This window comes from Arvicanthis niloticus, chromosome 2 (genome assembly GCF_011762505.2).
Source record: "Arvicanthis niloticus isolate mArvNil1 chromosome 2, mArvNil1.pat.X, whole genome shotgun sequence".
NCBI classification, from domain to species: Eukaryota; Metazoa; Chordata; class Mammalia; order Rodentia; family Muridae; genus Arvicanthis; species Arvicanthis niloticus.
The window spans coordinates 30,381,336-30,395,492 of NC_047659.1; the positions used below are offsets into that span (position 1 = coordinate 30,381,336).

The 14,157-nt window shown below is 39.5% G+C and overlaps 1 pseudogene; it reads right to left on the reverse strand.

Annotated features, from left to right (window-relative positions):
• Positions 1 to 711: 711 nt before the first annotated feature.
• LOC117704029 (large ribosomal subunit protein eL29 pseudogene) lies at positions 712 to 1,246 on the reverse strand (annotated as a pseudogene).
• Positions 1,247 to 14,157: the final 12,911 nt, after the last annotated feature.

A 14,157-nucleotide genomic window follows, 5' to 3' on the forward strand; every position in this document is an offset into this window, starting at 1 on the left:
TTCTCAGGCAGTGCAGGTTGAAGTACAGCTTTCCTCATTTCTTGTAAAGACTACACTCACCTTTGTAAATATTACCTTAGTTACAAGAAGCAACTTCCAGCTTTGTCATGATAGTCATATGACCTCTACTGTTTACTAAGAATATGACCCCTGTTTACTTCTTGACAGCTTAGCTTTTCAGTCTATAATGGGACAATGACAGGGATTTTTTTAGGTTTTGATTCAACAAAGAACAGCAAGCAGTTATTCCAGTGATTAGAATATTGTAAGTATTCAACAAATATCACTCACATTAGTATTGTCCTTGCAAAGCACAGACAGATTAGAATCAGACTGAATTCAAACCCTAAGTTCTACTATCCATGGGGTCTTAGGTGCATTGGTTTACCTCTCTGCCTCAGTTTATATATCTTTTTTCTTAGGAAAGATTTATTTTTATTTATATATATGCACATGTATTTATGTAAATGTGTGTCACATGTGAGTAGGCTCTTTCAGGGGCTGGAAGAGGGCGTCTGATCCAGAGCTGAACTTATAGGCAGTTGTGAGACACCTGACCTGAAGTGTTGGGAACTGAACTTGGATCCTCTGGAAGAGCAGTGCACTCTCTTAACCATTGAGCCATCTCTCCAAGCACCTTTATACAGTTTTTTTTTTTTTTTTCTTGCCTCGAGTTTATTTGTAAAAACAGCCTAGGACACTGGTCATCTACAAATAGTGTGTGGGTAGGTGTGTCACGGCAGTCCATCTGTCTTCACACTGGCAGGAGCCTTTTCTATGGGGCCTTCACAGGGGCCTGGGCACCTTTAGGAGCCTGGGCTGGAGCTTTGGCCTGGGCCTTAGCTGGAGCTTTGGCCTGGGCCTTGGTTTGAACCTTGGGCTTTGGTTGGCAGAGCCTACGACCCTTGGCCATGTAGCTTTGAATCCGCTTCCCAAGCGTGGGGTGAGCGATGAAAGCCAGGCGGCTGAGTTTGTGGCTGGGGTCCTTTGGCATCTTGGGCTTGGTGACCTGAGGCTTCACAAGGGCCTTGATGGCTTCTGCGCATGCACTCACTGCCTTTGCATTGTTGGCCTGCATCTTCTTTAGGCCTTTCTTGTTGTGCTTCTTGACAAAGCGCATGTTCCTCAGGAACTTGGGGTCAACCCGCTTAAGAGATTCGTATCTTTGTGACCGGGGTTTTTTGATGCCATTTCTGTGCCATTTGCGGGACTAGTTGTGTGTGGTGTGGTTCTTGGACTTGGCCATGTCTGCACGGTAAGTCGCGGCTTCCCCTTTATAGTTTTAAAATGGGGAACTAATTGCATATAGCTTCAGGGATTGTGATGGGGGTCACAAAGTGCTTAGAACATTGTCCAGCACTTGGTTAATACAGTAGAAATAGGATCATTAGCATTGTCTTGCAGTAGAAGGAGATTGCCCTTACCTCAAGGGGAGAAAGAAGCTTAATTTTCATCCTTAGCTTCTCTCCAAAGGGCAAATAAGGTAATAGAAGCCGACAGTGTCTTTCTAGATGAGAAGTAAGTGTGGATCCTCTTCTATAGTAAAGAATACTGTATTGAATAATTTAAAATTGCTGAGAATAATCTTAAATTTTCTTATAGCATGCACAAAAGGCTGCAAATTTCATGAGGTGATGAATATGTGAATTAGTTTGATAGTGAGAATTATTTTACACTGTCACAGTAGCAGTGTGATTATATTAAAAGATCATTCATCATAGACCTTAACATTATATATAACTCTTTTTTTTTTTTTGTCAATTATGTATCAATAAAACCGAGTAAGCATAAGCCCACAAACCCAGTGTTACTCTTTTAGACACTGGGTCCATTCTGTACTTTGGAGTAGAAGATCATGAACATCCAAATATTTGCATGAGCACATTAAATATAGATTTGAGATTCAACTCTTACTATAGGGGTTATCTGGTGTTATGCTGCTGTGGCCTGTAAAGTTATTATCTTATTTGAGAACAACTACTAAAAGTAAGTTTAGTTTCTTTGAATAACTTTTAATGACTTGTGTGATCAAAGCTGCTAGGAGGCTTTAAATATGTGATTTTTTCAAATTTATAATAAAGCTTTCTCTTTGTGAATCTCATCAACTCTATCCCCTATTTTTTTTTTTTTTTAAGCCTTCCAGTGCATGAAGAAACAGACACAACTCAGCCTTGGTCCTTTATTTTAATTCTCAGAGAAACAGAATCTCATGTGAGTTTTGGGTTTTCATGAAATGAGACTTCCCAGAGCCAAAGAACATAATTGGGAGGTTGTTTAATATACAAATGAATAGACAGCAGATGGGAATCTTATAACTCAGAATTCTGTGAGCAGGGAATCGCTTTTCTGTAGTTAGAAGCTGCATGCTTTACAACTATAAACACAGAGCAAATAAAGAGGAGCCTGGAAAACCCTGAAGCTTCCAGGTGAAGGTGAACATAGGAACCAAGGAGGCAGAACCTGCAGGAAGCTGAAGAAACCAGGAGCCCTAACTTATTGGCCTGGAGGAAAAATACTCTGGCAGAAAAAAAAATACGATTTAAGCAAGGTTAAGCTTATGTATAACATGGTAGCCATATTTTGATTTTTTGGCATTAACAGAACCTCTTATTCCCCCCTCCCCCAATATTTTCTTTCTGTCCTCTGAGATAAATTTCTGTGGCTTTGCTGCATTTCTCAAATCTAAAGAACATACATCCTAGGTTGGTTTGGATTTAGTTTTCAATCATGATTGCATAGCATAGAACTATAGAAGATATTAGTGTTTCTTCACTCAGGAGTGGGAGGCAGAACACTCCTGCCCCTCCAACACAAGGGCATTATATTGACCTGATGGCTCACGGTCCATCTTTAGGGTCCATCTTTAGAGGGTAGGTTCTCAGGGTTCTTCTGCTATGTTCCTCTGTGCTCAAGTGTGACCTGGCACCCAGCTCACATCCTTTTGAGGGAATTGGCTTCCCTGAACTGACACATGAGAATGACTTTGGTTGAGTCTATTCTATGAGTAATAAAGTCTGGGGGCCTGTATCTTCTGTCAGCACTTGTAAAACAGTAGCAGGTTAATTGTAAATAAGGTAAACTCCCAGGCCTTTCCCTACAAAAGTAACAATGTTTTCTTTAACTGCATGTTATACTGCTATATTTTTCTACTCACTTTTGTGAACATTTTTTTTTTTTTTGTTAAAAGTTTACAATATTACTTTTCTATAAGAGACAGAAGGACAATTACTTTCCTTTGGAAGCTTAATTTGACTTTTAAAAATTTTGTTACTGGGATATGTAACATTTGATTCAAACACACATTACTCCTGGTGTTAGCCTGTGTCTTAATCAGGGTTTCTATTCCTGCACAAACATTATAACTAAGAAGCAAGTTGGGAAGGAAAGGATTTATTCAGCTTACACTTCCACATTACTGTTCATCACCAAAGGAAGTCAGGATAGGAACTCAAGCAGGTCAGGAAGCAGGAGATGATGCAGAGGCTATGGAGAGATGTTACTGGTTTGCTTCCCCTTGCTTGCTCAGCTTACTTTCTTATAGAACCCAGAACTACCAGCCCAGGGATGGCACCACCCACAATGGGCCCTTCCAACCTTGATCAGTAATTGAAAAAATGCCTTACAACTGGGTCTTATGGAGGTATTTCCTCAAGGGAGGCTCCTTTCTCTGTGATAACTTCAGCTTGTGTCAAGTTGACCCACAAAACCAGCCAGTATAGCCTGCTATAGGCTTGTATCCTAAGAACAGAATAATTATATTTTATAAACATATGTTTATAATTAAGTCTAAACATATATTTGTTATATATAGTGACTGTAGGTAGTATTTTATGGAACATATCTCTAAGAGGATAGGAATGACAGTTAAGCTTATTCCAGCTTCACAAATCTTGTAGTAGAAAGAATTTTCCACAGGCTAGGTTTTGGTGTTGTACATTTAGAAATTATATTTTCCCATTATCTTATGCTTCAGTACAGGTACTATGGAAGCATTCACAGTGAGACTTTAGTTATGGTCCCAACACTAGGGCATTGCAAGGTGAACCAGAACAGGGAGAAGACTGAATCTTTGGTGTTATTTTTATCAAACTTGGCACACTGACATGATTCTGAGCCCCAGACATGGATCACATGAATTTAAACTACTGATCTAGACAGATCATTGATTCAATTTCCCATACCTAGATCCCACAGTCATGGTCTCCAGGTCTACCCCTATCTGATGAGATCTGTGGTGACAAGCAAGCCAGAGAGAAGACAACAGGTTTTTTTTTAAAGTTAATTTTTATTGGATATTTTATTTACATTTCAGATGTTATTCCCTTTCCCCATTTCTTCCCTACCCAGAAACCTCCTATCCCATCCTCCTTCCTCCTGCTTCTATGAGGATGTGCCCCCACTTACCCATCCACTCCTACCTCCCTGACCTCAAATTCCCCCACACTGGAGCATCTAGCCTTCACAAGACCAAGGGCTTCTTTCACCTATGCCCAGCAAGGCCATCAATTTTAACCGAACATAGCAAGTTCTTCCCTTTCAATGTTGACAGGACTGTGTGCTCTGGAGGATGTATTTTCTGGTCCCCTTCAGAGTTTACAGAGGGACTGGTTATAGAAAAGGGCTATAGGGCTAAGCCCTATACTTATAGGTTTTCCCCATTTCTTTGTTTTCCTGATGATATAAGTGATATGAGGGATGGACCACCAAACGTAACAGAGCAGGATTCATTCTTCCTGTCATCTCGCCAGGATGACTTCTCTGCATTTGGACCTTTTAATGTTCTGTCTCTTTCTATTCTGTTCCTTTTATGTGCATGTGTGTGCACATCTGTGTGTGTATGCATGTATGTGTGCTTAGCTGTGTGATCACGTGTGACAGACAGATGTTGATATTGAAATGGTTTTCCCAATAACTTTCTCAGTAACTTATATTATTTAAAGGCAGGTTGTGAGTGTCTGTGTCTTATGGGTGTGTAAACAGTGCTCACCAGTGCTGGCACCTGTGGAGGTCTGAGATTGATGTCAGGATGTTTTTCTTAATCACTTCCCCACTTTACTTTTTTGAGAGAGGATGTCTCACTGAAGAGTACCATTTTAAGTAGACTCAACGGCCAGCTTGTCTCCACTAGCGCTAGGTGTGTGTCTCCACATCCAGTTTTTACATGGGTGCAGGTGACCCAAATTCAGGTCCCCAGATGCTTGAACAGCAAAACTGTTAGGAAAAGCATTGGCCCAGGCTCCCTAAGACCTAATTTTCAGCATAAAGATTTCTTTAACCCAGAGGGACAGAGGGACAGAGGGACAGAGGGAAAGGAATAATAGACAAAGTCAGAAGCTAGAAGATTAGGGATAAGAGGAAGGGGACAAGGGGAAATGGGGAGGGTTATTTGTCCCTGAGGGACAAGGGACTGCCTCTAGATAGAGAAGAGACAGAGGTGGTCCATAGGAAAATGGTGGTTTATAAAGACAAAATGGGAAACCCTGTGTTAGTATGTGGTGTTTAATTTTAGGCATATTAATTAGGTGAGCCAAAGGGAACTTTTGGTTGCTGGACTTCAATAGTTCAGGACTTCAGCTTCAGGAGGAGGAAGTGGCCAAATAATGAAATAGAGCTTAGTGGCTTTAGGAATGGAATCTAATGGTGCATAACACTTTCTGCTTTGATTATGACAGGAGAAGCTCCTCAAGGGTGAAGACCATGCTGCTCTCTTTCTTTCCATGGTTGGATTAGGGGAAGGATTGAAGATGCTGAAGGGGAAGGCGACCCCATAGGAAGACCAGCAGTCTCAACTAACCTGGACTTCAGGGAGCTCCCAGAGACTGAGCCCCCAACGAGGCAGCATACACAGGCTAGTCCAAGGACCCCCCAGCACACATATAACTGAGGTGTCTTGTCTGGCCTCAGTGGGAGAAGATGCACCTAATCCTCAAGAACCTCAAGGCCCCAGGGTAGGGGGATACCTGGTGGGGGGACAGAGGAGGAGCACCACCCTCTTGGAATCAAGGGGGAAGAGGAATGGGATGAGAAACTGTGGGAGGGGGATGGGGGTCAATAGCTGGAATGTAAATAAAATAAATTTTAAAAATCCTTCAAAAAGATTTATTTTACTTAACTTATGTGCCTTTATGTCTTTGTGACTGTATGTCACATGTGTGTACATATTCTAGTAGGCCAAAAGGGCATCAGATCCCCTGGAACTGGAATTCCAGGTAGTTTTGAGCCACCAGATATAGGTACTAGAAACCGAACTCAGGTCTTCTGAAAGAAGAACAAGTTTGCTTAACTGCTGAGCCATCTCTCCAGCCCCTAAATAAGTGTTTATGCTCATCTTCTGAGAAGGTTTTAAGACTTATCCTTTTACCACCAATTCTGCATTTTTATACTGTATCAGTGTATAACTATCACCATCTATATCTTTATTATTTTCATACCTACGGCATCACCTTCCACCTTTATAATACCAAAGCTTTGTTATCTTTTAAAACAAATTTTGGGGATTTCTATATAGCAAACCTGAAAGTTGTTACCTTCCTGTCTTACTCTCCCAAATAGCTTCAAGTGTTTATAATCGTATGGCACACCATCATTTAAAAATATCAAGTAGACCGTGAAACTTGAGCATTTTCCTTTCCAGCATCAGATTTTACTGTATTTGACTTAAAAAAAATGTTCAAGAAAGGGCACATGTTACTACCCAGCTTTTTTATTACTTGTGTCAAATAACAACATTAACATGCAGGACTTGGGTTTTTTTTTTTAATTTTTATTTTTTTAATGTAACCCTAAATACTTAATCTACATGTCCATTTTCCTGTTGTAAAGTTTGATCTGGGCACCTTACTGGAAAGTTAAACTGCAATCTGTACAAAACTATACACATGAATTATTTTCTCAAACCAGCATCTGCTCCTGACTATTCTGAGTGCATGTGTGTGTGTAGTTGTGTGTGTGTGTGTGTGTGTGTGTGTGTGTGTGTGTGAAAGAGAGAGAGAGTGACAGCGAGAGAGATTGAAAAAGATATGTGTGGGCATATGAGAGAGTGTGTGTATGAGTCTTGTGAGTCTTTGGGTCTGCAGGTATGTGGGAATGCAGGTGTGTGGGTGTATAGGAGTGTGGGGATGTGAGAGTGTGGCTGTGTAGGATGTGTGAATGTGTTAATATGTGGGATGTGCGGGTGTGTGAGAGTGTAGGTATGTGATGTGTTTAAGTCTGGGGTGTGTGGGTCTGTGAATGTGTGAAAGTGTGGGTATATGGGTGTGTGTGTGATTGTGTGTGAGTGTGGGTATGGGTGTGTGGGTTGTGTGGTGTGTGTGACATGTGTGGGTCTGTGTGGCTCTGCACCATAGTCTCTGTGGACCATTCTCTTGAGCATTTCCTTCTCATTGAGCCCCAGTGATTTTGGTTATTTGTAACATTGTAGAAATTCTCTTTCTATAGAGTCCAGAGTTTTTGTCACTTTCCCTAAATTTTTGCTTGAAATGTTTGGCTCTGAAACTGTGAGCTGCACTGATGTAAGAATTGCTTCACGGTTGTTATTCTGCTTGATTCTGCATTCTATATTTCCACTACCACATGCTAATTTTCATTTGTATAACACTTTCTGCTTTGGTTATGACAGAAGAGGCTCCTCAAAGGTGAAGGCCATGCTGATCCCTTTCTTTCCATTCTAGAACATTCTCTATCCTTGGCATCTCTTTTAAGTTTTCAAGTTCCCTTTTCAAGTAAATCAATGGTGCTTCTTCCTGTTGAGTTTTGCTCATATATACATATGTCCAGGGCTGACTGATTGGGATTGGGGAACCTATGTGGAAGCCTGACCCACATAGAGATTCTCCTTCTCACAGCACACAGTGAGCTCCTGTAGCTCTTCATCTGAGTGTGGGACCATGTAGAATTTCTCAATCTACATTTGCATATCAACTGTTAAATGTCATTATGTTGGCCTTGTTCATGAAACCACATTGTTGAATGTTCATGAGTACATTCGTCCTGTCATATATAGGGGATGCTATCTGACAGCAGACACCCTGGTCCCCTTTCTGCTTCATCTTTCATGAATTTCGCTGGGCCTTCGGTGTGAGGATTGCATTGCACATTTATCAGCTGAAGGTCAACACCCCACACTCATTTAGTCTCTGTATTTTGACCAGTTGTGGATCTTTATAATAGTCACTGTCTTTTGAAGAATGAAGCTCTTTTAATGAGGTGTGATAGCTACACATATCAGTAGTTATAAGGATGCATCTGTAGAAAATAGAAATCACATTGGTTTAGGGAAGTGTTAGGAGTACATTCTCTTTTTGGGTCTCTGACCTCTCTAGCTACCTGTTGTTGATGACTTTTGCAGAAGCAGGCATGGATTCTCTCTTGTTGAGTAAGTCTTATGTTCAAGGTGTGGGCATTTGGGATACTAAGTATTGGGATTTTCTGTTGGACTTTCATATAGAGGATTGAATCCAAGGTCTTGTGCGTGTGAGGCTGGCATGCTATCACTGAGCTACATCCTCAGCTGGGCCTAGCCATCTGTTTCTAGAAGGGAAATTGTGAAAATAGAAATTGGTTTAAATGGCTTAGGGACTTTTATTTATTCAGTGTGTATTTATTGGATGGAAGCTCTGAGAGGTGACTTGGGACCTGAGAAAGCACATATAGTAATTCTTTTTAAGAAAGGGGGCTGAGAGGAGGTAAGACAGGGATTGGATGAAATGAAGCTAGAAAATTACTTTGTCTAAACGATGATTTTTTTTTTCCACTAGCATATTTAGATGAGTCCAAGAAAAATACTGTAAAAGGTAGGGAGATTAAACAGCATCATGTGAAGACAGAAACGGAAACTAGTGACTCTGATATGATGAATAAAAAAAGCCAAAGGTGACATGCTGGTTTCTAATCCTGGAGAAGATGAAGGGCTTTGGGTAGGACAAATTCAATTCCTGAGAATATATTCTTATTTTTTATTTGTTAAAATATTTTTCATATAATATACTTTTTTCATATTCTTTCCACCCCCTCAATTTCTCATAGATACCTTCCCCCATATCCACTGAACTTCATATTATTTCCTGAAAAATTTAGAGCAGAAAATTCTTTCTTGCATTTCTATAGTAGAAGCTTTCATGAGGTTCAGGGGATGATGGAGCTTACACGTTTCAGAAAACGTTTTGCAAACTCTTGGTGAGGTTGTTTGTACTTTGAGAAACAAAGACTTTCTTTGAGTCTACCACTAGGTGGAGAAGACACGTCAGATACCTGAGGAGCCATCTCATTATCTAAGACAGTGGTTCTTAACCTTCCTAATGCTGTGATCCTTGACTCTTAATACCTTAATACCACAACCTCATGTTGTGCTGACCCCAACCATAAAATGATTTTCATTGCTACTTCAAAACTATAATTTTGCTACCGTTATAATCATAATATAAATATTTGATATGCAGGGTATCTGATGTGACCTCAGAGAGGGTCACAACCCACAGGTTGAGAAACACTGACCTAAGGAACCGGTTTCGTACACACTCTTTCTTTTTTAATGCAAAGGAAACCTTGCACATGAAAGAACAGTTAGATTATAAGCAGCCCTTTTGCTAGGGTGAAATAAGTTCATAAGGAAAATGATAACACAGATCATTGTGTATATGACAGGACAGGAGAAATAACGTTATTTTGGGTAAGGAGTTTATTAGAGAAAGGTATTGCATGCTTAGTCTGAAATGAGTGTGAGAAATATATGGACATTTTTATGTTAATTTCAAGGGATATTTTATTTACCCTTCCATAAAAATCTTTTTTTTCCTCCAGACCATGTGCATTTTATATTTTTGACTAATGGGCTTTTCATACATAAGCTTCATAATCAAATTGGTTTAAGAATAAATTGCTGGAAGTGGAACTTTCTTACTCTCTGTGATGGCTAATGAAGATGGATGGCAGAAAGAGGGACTGTGCTTTGTGGAGGAGGAGCTCTCATCTCTCTCATCTCACTGCCTACTGTGTTGGCTAAAGGCAAATTTGTTGCAAGGAAAAAATAGAATCATCTAATTGCTTAATTCCTGCTGAAAGCCACTGGCAGCCAGCCTATTCAAACACACTGGCTTTTGTTTGGAGAAGCTACTCTAAAGCTTGTATATGCACATCCAACACAAGTCTGGATGTTTTTTCTCCAGTGAGCATTTACTGTTACAAAATATGTTAATATTTGATTGGAAAAAAAGAATTCTTTGGATTTCATTGATGTGCAGAATAACTGACTAAACATTTCTCATTGTTTTAATTATGGGAAACAAAGACAGCATTTGGACTTGAGGATTGGTTAGCAATGTACATATGGGCCACTGGTAGATTGGAGAAAGGCCTTTGTTTCAAGGCATTCATAAAGTCAATAAAGTGGTCAACTACATGATGCAACAGGAATTCATATGCTGCTGGTAAGATTACACAAGGGAAAGTGTTTACAGGATAGTCTGCCATTGGATACATTCCTATGTGGTGTTTTTTTCAATTCCATTCTCATTTATTAGCCAACAGAAATGATTTGCATGTGAATGCTCATATGGGTTTTAAATGCAGAGTCAGAAAAAGGAGTGAACCACAGATCTCTAAACAGCAAAGGTGAATCTTAAGAACAGAAGAGAAGGCAGAAGAGAAAAAGACAGATGCAAAAATGTACACTATGTCTAAATGGTTCTACTTTGTGTATGTATATGTTTGTATCTTCAAGTGTGTGTGTGTGTGTGTGTGTTTCCCAAAGAGAACAGTGGTTGATATTGGGTGTATTTTCTGAATTTTTCCCACATCATCATTCTTATTATTTCAAAAACCACTTTATCTAGAAATGTTGCTCTAGAAGTGATGGGAGGTTGAGTGATCTCTATGACCTACCCTTACTAAGGATCTATTGGTATCTGGAGGATGTGGTCACTGGCAAGTTTCCCATGCTCCATTGGATAGCCCCACATCCTTGCACACATGGGCAGTACTAACAACTTATTGGGCTACACTAAAGAAGATAGGAAACTTTTTTTTAAAAATATTATTTTTCTTTTTTTCTTTTTTTATTGGATATTTTTATTTACATTTCAGATTCCATCCCCTTCCCCCATTTCACCTCCCTAGAACCCCCCATCCCATCCCCTCTCCTTTTTTTGCTTTTATATAGAAATACTGACCTCAGGCCATGGTTAATTTTATCTGCGGTATTTACTGCATCATCGCTCAGCAGAGCAGCATTCTTTAAATTCATAAGCTCACTATGCAAAGTTAAAACATCCAGAGAGGTGTTAGAATTATGCCAAATACACTGCAAGTGTCTTTAAACATGTCCCTAATTATAATGACTACCAATTTTCTACAGAGAAATAAACAAAATTCCATGAACTCCATGATCACTGTTTCTAAGGGCTTATCAGGATGACCAAAATATGAGACTACTTCTCTGTCCTAGCCCAAAGTCATTTTCATGTCTGAAGTCTACTTCCTTGTTCTAGTCTAATATTTAGAGTCCTGCCTAAAATTACTTTGTTCTAGCCTAATGTCAGATTCCTGCTTGAGGACCACTTCCTTATCCTTGTCCCATGTCAGATTCTTGCCAAGCAGTCCCAATAGCTCTCCACCTCTCCCCCTTTTTTTATTTCATAAGCAAGACTGTGTTGCGGCCCAAGGTACCCTATCCCATGTTTGGGGGCCAAAATCATGTGGACTGCTCTGTCAGTGTTGGAACCTGCACTGCCAAAAGCCTTGGGGGCTAAACTGTTAGAGCCTACACTGCCCCAAGCTGCTCTAGTCCTCAGGTCGGGGTCCAGCAAGAGAGAGAGTGAGGATGGACTCGAAGGATGGAGACCAGACAGAGTGTGATTCAATCCTGTTTATTCTTCAGTCTCTCTTCCTAGTCCAAGTCCCAAGTCTTGAGTTCCTAGTCCCTAGTTCCTAGTCCCTGGTACATCCAAGTTCCAAGTTACTTCTTCTTTTTTTTAAACAATTTATTTATTTATTTATTATATGTAAGTACACTGTCGCTGTCTTCAGACATCCATAAGAGGGCATCAGATCTCATTACAGATGGTTGTGAGCCACCATATGGTTGCTGGGATTTGAACTCATGACCTCCGGAAGAGCAGTCAGTGCTCTTAACCGCTGAGCTATCTCACCAGCCCCCAAGTTACTTCTTCTAAGTGCTAAGTGCCTAATGTCTAATTCCAAGTTCTTCCTCCAAATGCCAAGTGCCTAATACTTAATAATCATCTGTTCTGTCTCAAGTGTCTACTACTAAGTGCCTAATAGTTAATAATCCTTCTTCCTCAATGCCTAATTCCTACTGATCTCTTCTGTCTGCCTCTCATCTTTTATATGTCTCACCTTTAAGCCACGCCTCTGAGTTATACCTTTAAGTCATGCCCTTAGGCCTTGTCTCTAAATCTGATCTCTAAGTCATGCCCTTAAGTCACACACCTTTAAGTCTCACACACCTAAGGGAAAATCCTGGGTATCTAAAGCAAGATGTTATCAGAGTGTGCTCAGCTGTTGTAGGCTATTGTAATCAAGTCTCTTATCAGGGTATATGGCTCAAGATGGCTGCAAGGATGATAGCCGCCTTCTGTCAGCTCCCCACAAGACTGAACCTGTCTTAGATCATTCTGCAAAGAATGCCTTCCTTACCCATCGTGAAATACACAATATCAAAAGCAATGCTCTTATGTCTTAGGTTGGTAAGGCACTGTGCAGAATCTTACCTGTCTTTGGCTTGCCAGTCTGTTAATTTAATAACTGTGTCTGGTGTTCCATTTTCAGTTTCAAGCCATGTACTTTGGCTGCCAACCTGTTGATGTTGTTAAAGACTAGCTTTAACATGATGGGCAGGAATAAAAGTATTCCCAGGACAAGAAGAGCTAGCATGATCAAGCTATATATGCTATTCTTGAAGCTTGACCAAAATAGAAATACTGACCTCAGGCCATGGTTAATTTTATCTGTGGTATTTACTGCATTATCGCTCAGCAGAGCAGCATTCTTTAAATTCATAAGCTCACTATGCAAAGTTAAAACATCCAGAGAGGTGTTAGAATTATGCCAAATACACTGCAAGTGTCTTTAAACATTTCCCTAATTATAATGACTACCAATTTTCTACAGAGAAAGAAAAGGCTTGCCTTTCTTTCGAGGTAGATGATACCAAGTGACAAACCCATATTATACTGAGTAATTAATTTTCAGCTAAGAAATAACAACTGCAACAATTGAATATTTATTGGATTTAAAATAGTTATTGAAGATACATCTGGTTCACAGTGCCACAGAGGCCTTGATAACATCCTGTAAACAATCTTTCTAAATTTTTTATATCTGTAAATTATATTCATAAGCCTTTGACCTTGGCCACAACTATGAGCCTTGGTTTGGTCTCTTGGAACCAGTGGTTATATTTAATGTTTTCTGAGGCTTTCCTACAGGTCCTTCTTTATTCTCTGCTAACAACTAGGTTTTGCCTTCTTATAATTTGACTCATGAATTTTGGAAACCCCAAAGGAAATATGGACACTTTATAAGTATAAATGAATCAAAATGCCTGTGTTTTTTTAGAAGATGTTTAGAGTAGGACCCAATTTGGACAATCGTGGTCCAATATTATTTCAATAGATTTTTAAAGTTTCCATAAGCAGGCTCTCTCTTTTAGACTTTGTGAAAGGAATTGGAGTTTCGAAGTAGCAAAGCAATGAACAACAGGAAGAATTTGGGTACAAGCAGGAGCCACAGAGAACACTGACACCTCATGGTTCTGAGAGCGTGGAAAACACACGGCTTAATGAGTGTAAAAGGCAAAGCTTAAGTAATTTAATATTTTTAGATCACATATTTCTGAGGCTAGTTCAGAGTTTAATTTCCCGAGAAGCAGAGAGCATGTGCTCCAGCATTGCTAGAAGGAGACTTTTCCTTTCCTACTCTGTTAGATTTTAATTTTTTAACCACCAAATCTTGCAAATATATATATATATATATATATATATATATATATATTTTATATAATATTTATATTATATAATATATATTATATAATATAATATATATATATATATATATATATATATATATATATATATATATGAATGATATTTAAGATGATAGAGTTGAATTAGCACAGGGAGTCTAGGGTTTGCTGTTTTCTAG